The sequence below is a fragment of the Cotesia glomerata genome, linkage group LG5 (assembly GCF_020080835.1).
Source record: "Cotesia glomerata isolate CgM1 linkage group LG5, MPM_Cglom_v2.3, whole genome shotgun sequence".
NCBI classification, from domain to species: Eukaryota; Metazoa; Arthropoda; class Insecta; order Hymenoptera; family Braconidae; genus Cotesia; species Cotesia glomerata.
The window spans coordinates 1,434,529-1,450,180 of record NC_058162.1 but is presented as its reverse complement, the minus strand read 5'-3'; the positions used below and the strand labels follow the sequence as shown (position 1 = coordinate 1,450,180).

The window sequence follows — 15,652 nt, the reverse complement described above, 5'->3', positions numbered from 1 at the left end:
CCATACATCTGCAGATCTCTCGTGATAAATAGAGTGGTTTAAGGTAAATTATTGGCTTAAATCAATCGAGTAATAAATCCACCCAGCGAATATACATGTATTATTGTTTTGCAATAAAATTTTCATAATTAAATTTATAAATATTGTATATTATAATTAAAGCCCAGATTTTTGTCTCAATTTTAAAATTAATGGCCTAATTATTATAATTTTAATTAATTAATTAATTATAATTTTTTATTAGGACTAATTTAAAAATTAAAAATTTATTAGTTGGAAAAAATTTAAACAATTGTTTCAAAATCTTAACTTTAAAATGACGGTAAAAATTTTGATTTTATAAAAAAATTATAAGACATTTTTTTTAGAAAATTAAATTTTCTACAATTTTTTTTTTAAGACTTTTTTTATAAGATATTTTCGCCGTAATATCAAATATTTAGGTCACTAATTTTTAAATTGAAAAATCTCGGCCCTTGTTATGATATTTAAATGTTATATTTTATCTCCTGAAGATTTTATAATATTTAGATATGACGTACTTAACTTGTGAAGAACTTACTCTCTTATCTTGTGTCTAAGCTTCACACCGATATTTCCCCAGTAAGAGCTTTTAGTCCACATGTGTTTATCTTATCTGCAAAGTGAGAAAAAAAATAATATTTAATAAATCTCCCCTCTGATGATTCAATAATTATTTTTAATAATATTATTAATTACAACAATGTAAATAGATTCTTTGTTATTGTTCATTATTTCTTATTACAGTCTTCAATTTTATCAATTTAAAGATTTAGTTTAAAAAAATATATTAAAAGTTTATTTTTATCCTCTCTAAATATTTTTTTTGCGTCTTTGATAATAATATACTTTTATAAATATAAATTACAAAATTAATATATTATCCTTCTCATAAATTTAACAGTCTAAATATTGGTTCAACGTAATTTCGAAGTAAACTTAAAACTTTATGTGATTATTGGCTAAAATTAATATGAAACTATAAACAAGTATAACATATTTAGAGTTTTTAAGATTTGTTTAAATTTTCTTAATTTTGAAAATTTTTTAAATAAACTTTCAATCGGATAAAATTTAATCTCTTTAGAGTAAAGTTTACTCTGAAAATAAGATTTACTTAGGACTACTTTTTGTATCAAGGGTATAATTTTATCCGGGATTATTATAATTATTGTCAGAGTATCTCTATACATTAAATAAATAGATATATTTTATCATATTTTAATCTCGGATAAAATTATACCCTGGAGTACAGAAACTGGTCCTAATACTTCGTTAAAAAACAAATAGTGGACAGTAGAATTAAATTTCTGGACATCTAGCGACGATTTTCTGCGATATTAATGTCAAAAATGGAAATTCCTTTAATTTTTATTAATTATTTATTTCTTCAACAATTATTATAAAACAAAATTAAATAAATTTTTACTGAAAAAAATTTTTGAAATAAATTTCAAAGAAGAAATTGTAAAAATAAATTGTTTTTTCATTGAAATTTTTTAATAATAATTTATTTGTTAAAAAAATTGATAGATGTCTTTAAATTTCAGTATCATTTTCAAAAACTAAAGAATTTGATACCAAAAATATCAAATTTCCGAATATATTTCTACCGCGCGTAATTGGACGATCTAACACCGAATAAAAATATCTAACTTTAAGTCTGATTAATTTTTTCCGTCGGGCGATATTTATACGTAAAATTATTCTGTTAAGGATGAAAATACCGTAGAATTACGAATCACTTACGTTTCGTTACTGATGTATTCGCTTATTACACTTTGGTATTGCTTTACCCAACTAGAGAAGCGATACGAGGAGCTCGGGACGGTTAAACCTTGGTAAAGAGAAGGATAGCCAGATATATTGGGGTGAATTATGGGATCCACCCTCGTTGTCTCATCTGCCTTTTCGTCTCTGTCTCTTTGCTTTTTAGACTCGATTTCACGACGATGATGGTGTTTGACGATGCGAAAGTCGCTGGGAAAATTTAAACATTAGCATCATCCTGTTTTTCTTTGGATATATATAGCATATATATTAGGATTATCTAAATAAAAAAAAATTTACATTTTTTCAATCAATTTTTATTAATTAAAATTGATTGTCTAAATAAAGATTAATTTACCTGACATCTAAAAATTTTTATAATGTTTCTTATTGAAAAAAATTATTTAAAAAAATTTCTCATGTAGAAAATTTGAAAAACTGTAAGTGCAATTTTGAAAAAATGTTTTCCAGTTCTAATTTAATAGATAAAAAAAAATTAAAAAATTAAAAATGTTGGCTAACTTTATTATTTTTAATGTCAGCAATTATCACATTATTATTTCCTGAATTTAATGTTATTATTTTATTATATTGAAGATATGTATGTCAAGTATTTACTTAACAAGTAGTTTAAGTATGTATTATTTTAATTAATTGATGAGACATTGACAAATAATTACCAACTTACTGTGACCGACTTTGATAATATTTGGTAAAAAAATACTTTTTTTATTTTGTTTAAATTATTGATCTTTTTAAAATTGATAAAGTTTATATTAAATTATTACTATTAATTTTATCAACTATTTATACTAAACACAAATTAAATTAAATGTTCTGATGTAGTTTCGTATGTTGCGGAACTATGATGTCCAACGGACAGTCTGACATCGCTTTCTACAAACACACGCTGTTTAAATTAAATGCCCGATCAATGGAAATTTTGAAACATTATTATCCAAATACAGAAGTTATAACAAACGCTTATCATTGAATTAAACCGCACTGGCAATTTAACGATTGTCATTGTCACTCCTAATTTTTAGTGGTTTCTGTTGTGGATAGAAATTCAAATGCTATTCTAATGATATTGACTACAATTTGAATTACGATGATATTATTCTCTCTGAAATAAAAATAAATATTATGAGAGCATAAAATTCATTTAAAAAAAAAAATATGAGTAATCACTCACGCCATTATTTCATTTCAACGATATTTATTTTATCAAAATAATGGATCGCGCAATTTTAAATAATGAAGTGAGTTTTAATTAACTCGTTCATAAAAAAAATTATTTAGTCGTAATGTATTCAAATTGAAATTTCCATCATTTGTTTGTATTAAATTAATATTGAGAGGAAAATTTTTAAAAGTTACAGCAAAAAATTTTTTTGTAAAAATGTAACAATATTAAAAAAAAAAAAAATAATAATAATAATGGAAAAGTCTTGACCTGGAGTTGTGCCTTTTCATGGTTTTATATCATTCTCACCGATAGTCAATTTATGATGATAATTATTTAGGCTGCATTCGAAAATGCTTTATCTCTAGACACATAATTAAAAAATGACCTTTTATCTTGTGAACTATTGACATTTTTAAAGATATAAGCTCATCTCGATGTTACACTTATCAAGACCTTTCATTTGAGTACCCACATCAATTTTTCATATATTTTATATATTTATATATATATATATATGTATATATGAAAAATATATCAAAAATACATGTGGGTACTCAAATGATAGCTCTTGATGAGAGTAACATCGGGATGAGCTTATATCTTTAAAAACGTCAATAGTTAAGAAAGTACAGTGCAATTTAATAAATGTCTTGAGAACTATTGACATTTTTAAAAATATAAGCTCATCCCGATGTTACACTCATCAAGACCTTTCATTTGAGTACCCACATCAATTTTTGATATATTTCATATATTTATATATATTATATATATGTATATATGAAAAATATATCAAAAATACATGTGAGTACTCAAATGAAAGCTCTTGATGAGAGTAACATCGGGATGAGCTAATATCTTTAAAAATGTCAATAATTAAGAATGTACAGTGCAATTTAATAAATGTCTTGAGAACTATTGACATTTTTAAAAATATAAGCTCATTCCGATGTTACACTCATCAAGACCTTTCATTTGAGTACCCACATCAATTTTTGATATATTTCATATATTTATATATATTATATATATGTATATATGAAAAATATATCAAAAATACATGTGGGTACTCAAATGAAAGCTCTTGATGAAAGTAACATCAGGATTAGCTAATATCTTTAAAAATGTCAATAGTTTAGAAAGTACAGTGCAATTTAACAAAATTCATTATTAAATATAGCAAAATTTTATTTATTTACAGTGCAAGGTTGCTAGTTTGAATATTAATAATTAAATCTAACATTATTTATAAATCTATGTTCCCGACACACCAATCTATAACATATTCTACACAACATATATTTTATTTCACCTGGAAAATAAAGTTCTAAAGTATTTAAGTCCGGTCACGTTTCTTCTCAGAGAATCTTAAGTTTATATATTGCACTGAAAAGCTTGCATCAGTAAATCCTGTCTCTAGGTGCAAGTTTATCTTATGATATGTGTATTTGTGTTTTTAATTTTTTATTAATATTCTACAGAATACCATTAAGTCTTGTCAAGTCCTCAGTTTCATCATCTTAAATAAATTTTTAGATGATTTATAGTCCCATTAAATTCCTTTCGGATGCCTAATTGACGGAGAAGAATTTATTGTACAGGTATTAAAGCTAATTATTTACTGAGTTTAAATTAACTATATCTTTATGTCCGCAACAAGTGCAGGATAAGCCTTTGTAATATTAACTATGAGTTATAAAAGTATATAAAAAGACTGATTGTATGAGTTATATTTATCTGTTCTATGAAATTGTTTGTTTGTAATTAATAATAAAAAGTTTTTTCTCATTCTTTAATTAGATGATTTACTTTTTGGGTTAATTTTGTTAGGGAGAATGAACTTATTGTTAATTGTTAGAGTGGTTGTAAACAAAGCATATATAAGTTTATTAATTTACTTTCTTCGCTAATTTCAATTCATGTCCATTAAGTTCATAGGTTTAATATTTCGACTCGGGTTAAATATTCACATGTGGAATTTAATAGAAGTAATTATCACTAAATTGGAGCAGAATTCTCAATATTGATACAATAGTAATTTGATTAGAAACTTAATTATCTATTATCATTTCTACAATATCTAATTGACAATTTAATGAATACATTAATTAACAATTATAATTTTTTGCAGTTTTAAAAATTTTTCAACTTATAAAATTATCATTATTAATGGATGGAAATAATAATAATAATAATAATAATAATAATAATAATAATAATAATAATAATAATAATAATAATAATAATAATAATAATAACTAGCAACCTTGCACTATAAATAAATTAAATTTAGCTTTATTAAATAATGAATTTTGTTAAATTGCACTGTACTTTCTTAAATATTGACGTTTTTGATATATTTTTCATATATAAATATATGTAAAATACATAAATATATGAAATATATGAAAAATTGATGTGAGTACTCAAATGAAAGGTCTCGATGAGTGTAACATCAGGATGAGCTTATATCTTTAAAAATGTCAATAGTTCACAAGATATTTGTTAAATTGCACTGTACTTTCTTAACTATTGACATTTTTTAAGATATAAGCTCATCCCGACATTACACTCATCAAGAGCTTTTATTTGAGTACCCAGATGGATTTTTGATATATTTTTCATATATACATATATATAATATATATAAATATATGAAAAATTGATGTGGGTACTCAAATGAAAGGTCTCGATGAGTGTAACATCGGGATGAGCTTATATCTTTAAAAATGTCGATAGTTCAAAAGATATTAGTTAAATTGCACTGTACTTTCTTAACTATTGACATTTTTTTAAGATATAAGCTCATCCCGACATTACACTTATCATCAAGAGCTTTTATTTGAGTACCCAGATGGATTTTTGGTATATTTTTCATATATACATATATATATATAATATATACAAATATATGAAAAATTGATGTGGGTACTCAAATGAAAGGTCTCAATGAGTGTAACATCGGGATGAGCTTATATCTTTAAAACTGTCAATAGTTCAAGAGATACAAAGTCATTTTTTAATTATGTTTCTAGAGATAGAGCATTTTTGAATGCAGCCTAAATACTTATCATTCTTATGGTTATCCAAGAGACAAAATTGTTCTTACTCTCTTAATAATATAGATTATTATGAGCAAACTAGCAAAGTTACGGTTTAATTTTAATGTATGATCATTTAACATTGATTTACACACATAACACGACGTGTGATGTATGGTATGAGTATATAAATACCAAGCGTTATGTACATATGTGTAAGCTCGGGTATTTAATTATATTATACATCCAGGATGAGGTGCACGCGAGGGCCGAATTTTAAAATGAGAAACAATTAACCCGAATAAGGCTAATAATCATCCCTTCTGTTGGGGGACCTATGAGCTGTACCACGCGAGAAATTTCCATGAAAATTTCCCTGTGTACACACACACCGTTGATGCGCTTCAAATTGCTCGGGTGAATTAATTGTGCTGATTTATATTAATAGATGGAAGAGAATTTAAAAGCGAGAGAAAAAGAAAAATAAAAAATAACATCGTATAAACATGCACAGGAGGTGGTCTTGATGCCGACCCAGACCCAGACTTCCCTGCTAGTGTTTAAACAATACTCAAGTGTATCTTTTCAGTTTTTTTCTCGATCGTCGTGTAATGAGTAGAAAAACGGGCTTCAAAATTTAACGATATTGCTTTTTTATTATTTAAAGATCCAGATGTTAACTGCTGGTGTAAAACGTTAAGTAAACTATTTACATAACATCCTGGAGAATAATTCTAAATAGCAATACATTTGAAAAATTTATTTCAATCATTAATTTTTATGGTTAATTTATTACTTTAGTGTTAAAGTAACGCCATAAGTTTAAAGTTTAATTTTATAAAATTCAGAATGTATTTTATTTTTAAATTATATCTTTAAATTTTACAATTTAAATAAGAAAATAAATTCTTCAGATAAAAATTAAAAAATTTGTAAGAAAGAATTATTTTAAATATTTTTTTTGGTATAAAAATTTTAAAAAATTGTCAAATGTTTGCTGTGTTATAATTAATTCATTAAATATTTTTATTTTTAATTAGCAATTAGAGTTTTGCTTTATTTATAATGAAAAAAGTCAGCTGAATTTGACAGTTTTCATAAAATACTCCAAATGACTAAAATAATTAAAATTTACATTTTACTTTTAAAAATTTTTACACTAATAAAAAAAAGTTATTGCTTGAATTTTTTAAGCCGAAAAATTTCTAAAATTTAATTAAAAATTTTCACAGGCTGTTAAAAAATTAAATTTTCTACAAAAAAAGCTTCTATAAAAATTTTATTTTTATCCAGAATGTAAATAAACTACCAAAGTAAAAAATTCTTACAAGTGTTTGTATAATAATCAAATCATCACAAATAAAATCTAAAAGTAACCATCGAAAAAAGAGTTCACCATCGAAAAAAGTAACTCAAAATCAAGACGACGCGTAAAATTTTAGCGCTTTCCAGATAAATAAAAATTTGCGAGTTTATTTAATGAAAATTAATTTTTTAAGTGTTTAATAATTTTTTTAACAACTAAATTATAGCAAAAAAAAATTGACCCAGAAATTAAAAAAAATTAAAAGTGCAATTTTTTTAAAGTAATTTTTCGGAATAAATTTGTTAAAAAAAATCAAAAAATGGTCAATTTAATGATGAAAATTAAATTAGCCATTTCAAATTTTTAACAATTTTTTTTTATAAAAAAAAAAATTAGGAAAACGGTTGACCCTAAAGGCCATCCCTGCAACTTCCCGCTAATTCCGTTAATACCTGGCCGCTTTTTTGAGCTCTTCGAGCTCAAAAGTACAATCTGTGTGTTGTTTTAAGCTCTCCGAGCTCAAAAAGATACCTTTTCTATGCTTTTGAGCTCTTTGAGCTCAAAAGTCTGATAGAAGTTTCATGGAACACTATTTTTTGAATGTTCATACCGCAATAACTTTTGAATGAATGAACCGATTTTTACGCGGTTGGCGGCATTCTACGTAGTTTTTTAAGCCTTATAAATAATTTCTAAGTTTCAATTGGTCAAACTAGAAATTTCGAGTAACTCTGAAAAACACTTTTTCGGTTTTCTTTCGTTCACGATATCTCTCGAACGAATCAACCGATTTTGACCAGCTTGGTGGCAATCGACGTGGTTTTATGATGTTAAGAGCTGATTAGTTTTTGGAATCGATCGGTAGAGCTGTTTGAAAGTTATTCCAAAAAATGTCGAAGTTATGTTGAAAAAATCCTTATTTCCAAATATTTCGTCGAGGATATCTCTCGAACTAATCAACCGATTTCCACGTTTTTGGCGGCAATCGACGCGGTTTTTTAACCTCTGAAATTATTCTATATCATCAAAAACGATCCGAGAAGAAATGACGAAGTTATGTGAAAAAAACAGTTTTTTCGGTTTTTTTCGGTTTTATTTCGTTCACGCTATCTCTCGAACGAATCAACCGATTTTGACCGGATTAGCGCCGATCGGCGTGGTTTTTTGACGTTAAGAGCTGATTAGTTTTTGAAATTGATCGATCGAGCCGTTTAAAAGATATTCCAAAAAAACCACTTTCAAAAATGATTTTTTTCTAATTTTTTTTGAGATTTTTCAAAATTTCTCAAAATCTATCGGTCCGAATCGGTTCAAATTCTCAGGAAATCTAAGTTTGGCGAAGCCCTTTCGAATGGCACCAACCGCGATGAAATCGGTTCAACCGTTCAAAAGTTATAAGTGATTCACATACTTACACACACACATAGTGACAACCTCGCGGGGATAGTCAGGGAAGCTTCCTGTGACCTTCAAACGTCGAGATCTGATGAAAACTCGATTTTTGCAAAACGGGGTGAAAACAATAACTTCCCGATTTTTGAAAATCTGAGATTTTTAGCGGGAAGTTAAAAATATCATTTATAAAAAATTTGAAAAACTGTCATTAAATTTACCAGTCACTCAATTTTTTAATTTTAAAAAAATTGCATTTTTAACTTTTTCAAATTTCTGTTAATTTTATTTATTAAAAAAATTCTAAAACATCTGCTGAATAAATTTATAACAATAAAGTTAGCCGCCATTTTTTATTTTTTGATTTTGTTTAATTTATTAAATTAGAACTAAAAAAAACTTTTTTTTAATTGCACTTGTAGTTTTTCAAATTTTTCACAAATGAAATTAAAAAAAAAAGTTCTAAAAATTTTTAAATGTCGGCTAGCTTTATTGTCATAATAAATTTTCATAAATTAATGATTGCAATTTTTTAAAAATATTTTTAAATTCTAATTAAATAAATGAAAAATGTCAGCTGACTTAGCTAACTTTAGAGCATTGGCTGTTTATTACTTAAACAAACGAATAATATTTTGAGTTTATTACCGTGAAGAGTACCGTTGGTTCTTACTAGACGAAATTCTAAAAAAAAAATAGATTATTCGTAGAGTTTAATGCAGTAGATTTACATACATTTAAATAGTTATTTCTCGTGAAAAGTAAAATAATCGAAGAGCGGGTCCGATAGAATAGAATCCGTACAGTATTATATCTGGTGTTCCTTTCTCATCCTGTTTCGTTACTTAGTAAGCTTTTCTTCCTCTTTGGATGGTAGCTATAGCAATGTTCTTCTTCAATATAAATACAAGAACCAACACTCAAGCGTTCTTGTGTACATCACGAAAAAGCGTGCTCACTATGCGGTGCTATGCGGCGTCGATAGACTACTCAGTATCTTTTCAGTGTGGCCATAACTTCGTGCGCACTCGTACCCGGTCGTTAATCTCCGGTCTTTGTGTCGACGCTCGGCAGCGCAAGATGGCAACCAAGTCGTTGGGAGTTTTGAGTTTGAGGGGATTGTCCGAAACACGTTCGCTCGCATCCCGTTCCCGCATCAGTCGCCTCCGAGGCCTCGTAGCAGGTGGGATTATGTTTCTTCATCTTATTGGTCATTAAATGTGTGTTGAGATAAAAACATCGCTACACTAGTGACCGACAGAAATGGCCGCCGTACCTGGTTAAATTCTTTTGATTTCAAAATTAATAGTTTTATTATTATTTTATTATTTAACTGTCCTTAATTAATAATATTAATTAATTGTACTTAATTTTATTTTTTTTAAAAATAATTTATGTAAAATTTTAAGTTTGTTTACGAGTCGGTTTAAATTCACGCGTGTGTTTTTTAATTTTGTTTGATAATAATAATAATAAAAATTAAATACGGTTTTTTTTAAAAAAAAAAAAAGTTTTTTTTACGTACTTGGAGTGAAGAGTGCCATGCGACAGATTCAAGAGTGTTTGGTGTTTACTTGTGGAAAAAAAAAGTGTGTGTGAGTTTTAGTGCTCGCAATATAACAGCAACTGAGTTTTTATCCCTAAGACGGTTGGATTTAATTATTTTGGAGGCATTCTGAGGATCCACTAGATATATATTAAGATCCTCAAGTGTAATTGGTAAGTTTTATAACTTGTTTTTTTAACTTTATTCTATTCTATTCTATTGGTTTTTTATATTCTCCAGGCTACAGTTCGGTGCGACGGTAAAAGAAATCGGAGAGTTTTGTTTTAAAGTAGTAAACTTTTTTTTTACTCCAGTTCTCAGAGAATTATTTTCAAGCTCTCATTGTCAGACGATAAAAGATATTTGTGGTTTTTGATAATAAAAGTATTTACGGTGCTGAGATGATGTTTGGATAGACATTAGTTTGAAGAGGATTTTCCGAGTTGGTTTAGATAAGGGGAAAATTCAACGTATGTTATTATACTGAGTAAATAAACTTTTAAAGGGAAATTATATTATTCTATGCTAAGTTCATTTTGGGTTATTATTTGATATTAAAAGTACTTTGAGGGTGCCGATTATTCACTGATCGGTCGCGTTAAAAAGTATCTGTTTTTATTTTTAAATTTAAAATTAAGTTAGCAGACATTTAAAAATTTTTAGAACTTTTTTTTTTATTTTAAAAATTATTGCAAAAAAATAAAATTTCATTTGTAAAAAATATTATGAACTGCAAGAGCAATTTTTTAAAAATATTTTTTGGTTGTAATTTAATTATTTATGAAAATTAATGCAGCATATATTTAATAATTTAAAAAATTTTATAACATATAAATTATGGCCAAAAAAATAAGAAAAAAAAATTGACATTTAGAAATTTAAAAAAATTAAAAATGCTATTTTTTAAAAATAATTTTTTGGAAAAAATCTTTTTGTTAAATAAAATTAAAAAATTGTCAAGTGATAGCTAACTTTAATGTCATTAATTATTTTATAATTTTTAATTCAATAATTAAATAATTAGTATTTGATTATAATAATATATAATAAATATTTAATAATTTAAGAATTCTAATTTGATAATTTTAATTAATTAAATTAAAACTAAAAAAAATATTTTTAAAAAATTGCACTTGCAGTTTGTAAAATTTTCTACATGTCAAATTTTTTTTTTCAATTTTTTTAAAATAATTTTTCAATAAAATAAATAAAATTTTCAGATGTCGGCCAATTAAATTGTCATTAATAATTGCAGTTTTAAATAATACAGATATTTAAAATATAATAAAATAAATAAATTATTGCAAATAAAATTTAAAAAATATTCTAGACTTAAAAATTGTGAAATAAAAATTTTTAAATATTAATTAATTTTCTAAATAATTAAAAAAATTATCACATAAGTTTTAGTATTAATTTTATCTACCAAAAACAGTATATTAATTGAGTAAATAATAGTTCAAATAAACTATGTTAATATTTATTTCAATCATACTGTTTACTTAATTCATTAAAAGTTTTTATTTCACACAATATTTACTTGAGTTGATAAATATTTGTCATTGCAAATTATTTCTTTTGCAATCAATTAAATTAAATTCTAATTATACAAAGCATAGAATAAAATTTATTAGAAAAATTCTCTTTTTAAAACTATATAAAAATTTCTCTAGTTTTAATTTTTACTAAATTTTGAGGTAGAAAAAAATAATCGGAAAAAATTAAAAACCAAGCGAAGAAATGAATGCGAATTGGATAAAACGATAAAACTATGACAAGTGCTGTTTCATGTAAACACGTAGAAAAATTTTTCGCAGTGTGCGGCGTGCATCAAATTTGATTGCTGCTGTTTTACTCTAGGCTATCGTGTCGTGTTGTTCGATGCTGGAATAATAACGTGATAAAATTAAAACCAAGACTGAAATATTTCCAGCGGACTTTTATTATAGGCTTAAAAAAACGAGCCGGTGTTTTGCAGCGTCAATATATATTATGTGACTAATTTATCGAAGTATAAATTATATATTTGCCAATGAATTACACAGTGGGCTCCGTTATGTCACCTGGCAAATTTAAAAATCTCTAGACAATTAACTTATTACTTTAAAAAAGATAAAAGGTTCAAGCCGTGTCAAAAGTCTTGACAGATTTGAAACTCCCAAAAGTTTTAAATGGTTCAGTAAAGCCATTGAAAATTTTTTTATTATAAAATGTCTTAGATGTAGAGTCATAGGGGAAACCGGTCGGGATTGTAGGGTGTCGACTAGAGACGAGGGTTGTCTCTAGGGAGAATAAAAGTGAATGAAATAAATGTGCATGATAGTTGTCACACGTTTAAATGCAAGCTGGATTTGGATTTGGTCATTTTAATACGGGCATTAACGTAATTCCAGTTAATAGAATTAGCGAAATATAAAACCCTCTGAAGAGCAAAGGGTGTATTTAAACACACACTAGAATTTTATATCAATGAAATTATTTTATTTATAAATACTATACTTATTTTAAAACTCAACTTTTCACTTGGATCTATAGCTAAGCAAAGTTTTTCTAAATAGTGTGTACTTTAATAGAGCTAAAACTTTAGCAACTGTCTTGTAAGTGGCAACTCGCACCTTAAGCGCATACTTTTTAAAGTTTAAATCGCTCTAGAATATAGTTTACTCTATTTCCACCTCCAGGTACTTATTATTGTCCTTTTAGGAATAATTAATAGTAATACTGCTGGGAATTTAAATCAACAATGACTAATGATCGTCATGATTGTTATCAATATGTTAACTTAAGATGTACATACTCAGATAGAGTACAACTGTCAAATAATCATAGAGCATATGGTTGTATATCTATTACACTTGGCCGGAAATCTCTCTAGCATTTGGCTTAAACTTTGTGACCATTCTGGTATATAGTCTAGCCAGAGGGTTGTTGAACATTATGAACATTAGGTATTCTAATATACATTAGAAAATTTTTTTTTTAATTATAGAAAGCAATTGATTTTTTAAAGAAATTATTAATGAATTTTAGCGAAAATTGGAGTTCATTTTTTCTGATAAAAATAGACAATTTCTTATACACAAGTAAATTAATTATTCAATATTTGTTCCAATAAATTAAAAAATTAGTCATTTAAAAATTTAATTTGTTAAAATTGTAGAATGCAATTAATTTAGAAGAAGAAGCTGATTTTTTTCATTAAAATTTGCAAATTTTTGATAATTTAAATAAAAAAAAATAAATAATTTTTTAATCTTAATTTTTTCTATATTGAAATAAACTAATTATTCAATATTTGCTCCAATAAATTAAAAATTTATAAAGTTAGTCATTTAAAAATTTAATTTTTAAAAATTGAAGAATTCAATTAATTTAAAAAGAAAAATTGAAGCTGATTTTTTTCTTAAAAATTTTCAAATTTTCAGAGTTTAAATAAAAAAAATAACTAGTTTTTAAATTTTGATTTTTTATGTACTGAAATAAACTAATGATTCAATATTTGCTCCAATAAAGTAGAAAATTTTAAAAATTAGTCATTTAAAAATTTCATTTTTTAAAATTATAGAATGCAATTAATTTAAAAAAAAAAATTGGAGCTGATTTTTTTCTTAAAATTATCAAAATTTGCAAATTTTTAGAATTTAAATAAAAAAAATTAATAATTTTTTAATTTTTTCTATACTGAAGTAAACTAATGATTCAATATTTGCTCTAATAAATTAAGAAATTTAAAAAATTAGTCATTTAAAAATTAAAGAATGCAATTAATTTAGAAAAAAAAGTTGAAGCTAATTTTTTTCTTAAAAATTTTTTAAATTTGCAAATTTTGATAATAATAATAAATACTTTGTTCATTTTTATTTTTTATATACTGAAGTAAATCAATCGATTCTCTACCTGCTCCAATAAATTCAAAAATTAAAAAAATTATAGAATGCAATTAATTTATAAAAAACAATTGAAGCTGATTTTTTCTTTAAAATAAAAAAAAATTGCAAATTTTCACAATTAAAAAAAAAATTAAATAATCTTTTAATTTTGAATTTTTATGTATTGAAGTGAACCAATGATTCAATATTGTTTCAATCTCGGGTCCAATAAATTTTTATATTCCTGTTTGATTTAGTATCTTGATTCACCTCTTTGACCCTTTCAGCTATATACTCTCAAGTGCATTGACTGTGTTCGTTGTTAAATATTTTTCTCAAAGTCTTTTCAACCTTCTGTGTAATTCTAGAGAATTGTTTCAGCTCTAGCTACAAGAGAGCTCGCCGTATATATACTCATGGAAAACATGTTTCAATGCAAGGTTGCTTGTGTCTCCGTCAAAGTATACTTTTCTTTGTACTTTTACTGTCTCTCTTTCTCTTAGACAGACACCAGAGCTGTCTCCGCGTTCGAAATGCATTAGGAATTCTACCTATTGGGATTACCGCGATTTTATTGAATTTCACGAAGCGTGACACGTTTAACAAAGGTGCAACCTTTCTTCTTTTTTTATTAACTTTTTCCCTAAGATTACCATACAAACTGACAGCCACTATTTTTATACTACCACTTGTGTTTTATGCTTCGACTTATTTTGCACTCCTAAAATATTTCCTCTTTTTCCGCGAAAAATAAGTTATTGTAAAATTCACAGTTGCGTTACAGAAAATATACAGTTCGCAATGCTAATAAAGAAAACCTTTAAATATTTAAATGCTATAAAAGGAAAAATAAATAACGAAAGTATGTTAAAACAATTGTACGTAATGTGAAATATTTTTTTTTCTGACCTACAAAATGCCATTAAATAAACATTCTACTATTTGCTTAGAAGAAAAAATATCATTTTTTTTCTTACCACGTAACATGTTCATTTTATTTATTTATTTTATTAATTTTTCTGTAAAATTCTTGAAATTTCTTTTAAATATTTAAAAATATACACTAATAGAAGAATTTATTAATTATTAATAATTTAATTTATTTAAAGACAATTATTTAATTTATTAAATTTTAATAAATATTTTTAAACATTTAATAAATAATTTTTTAACTGTGAATAAATATTTATTAAATCCTATAATGTTAATAAATCATTTATTAACAGTTAATAAATGAATATATGTTATTAACTGTTAATAAATGTTCATAAATTACACTGATAGAAGGATTAATTAACTATTAATAATTTAATTTATTTGAAGACAATTATTTAACTTGTTAAATTTTAATAAATATTTTTTAACATTCAATAAATATTTATTAATAGTTAATAAGTATTTATTAATAATCAACAAATATTTATTAACAGTTAATAAATATTTTGTTAACTGTTAAAAAATATTTATTAACATTTAATAAATAATTTATTAACGGTTAATAAATATTTATTAAATCTT

At 25.1% G+C, this 15,652-nt stretch overlaps 1 protein-coding gene and 1 long non-coding RNA gene across 4 annotated transcripts in view; one reads left to right on the top strand and one right to left on the bottom strand.

The window, feature by feature from the left end:
* Positions 1-560: 560 nt before the first annotated feature.
* LOC123265469 lies at positions 561-10,000 on the bottom strand. 2 transcript variants are annotated; one of them, XR_006509572.1, is made up of 4 exons: positions 9,524-10,000; positions 9,368-9,403; positions 1,771-2,001; positions 561-637 (listed from the first exon to the last, which is right to left on the bottom strand). It is a non-coding gene; the product is annotated as an uncharacterized LOC123265469 (long non-coding RNA). The 2 variants fall into 2 exon arrangements; XR_006509571.1 differs by lacking the exon at positions 9,368-9,403 and having other exon boundaries at positions 9,455-10,000.
* Positions 10,001-10,117: 117 nt separating this feature from the next.
* Positions 10,118-15,652, top strand: part of LOC123265431 — a 133,181-nt gene continuing 127,646 nt past the window's right edge. Inside the window, exon 1 of one of the 2 annotated variants that reach the window (XM_044729194.1) lies at positions 10,118-10,438. The gene's annotated coding sequence lies outside the window, so the exon portion shown is untranslated. The remainder of the gene's footprint in view (positions 10,439-15,652) is intronic. The other variant, XM_044729193.1, reaches the window with a different exon arrangement.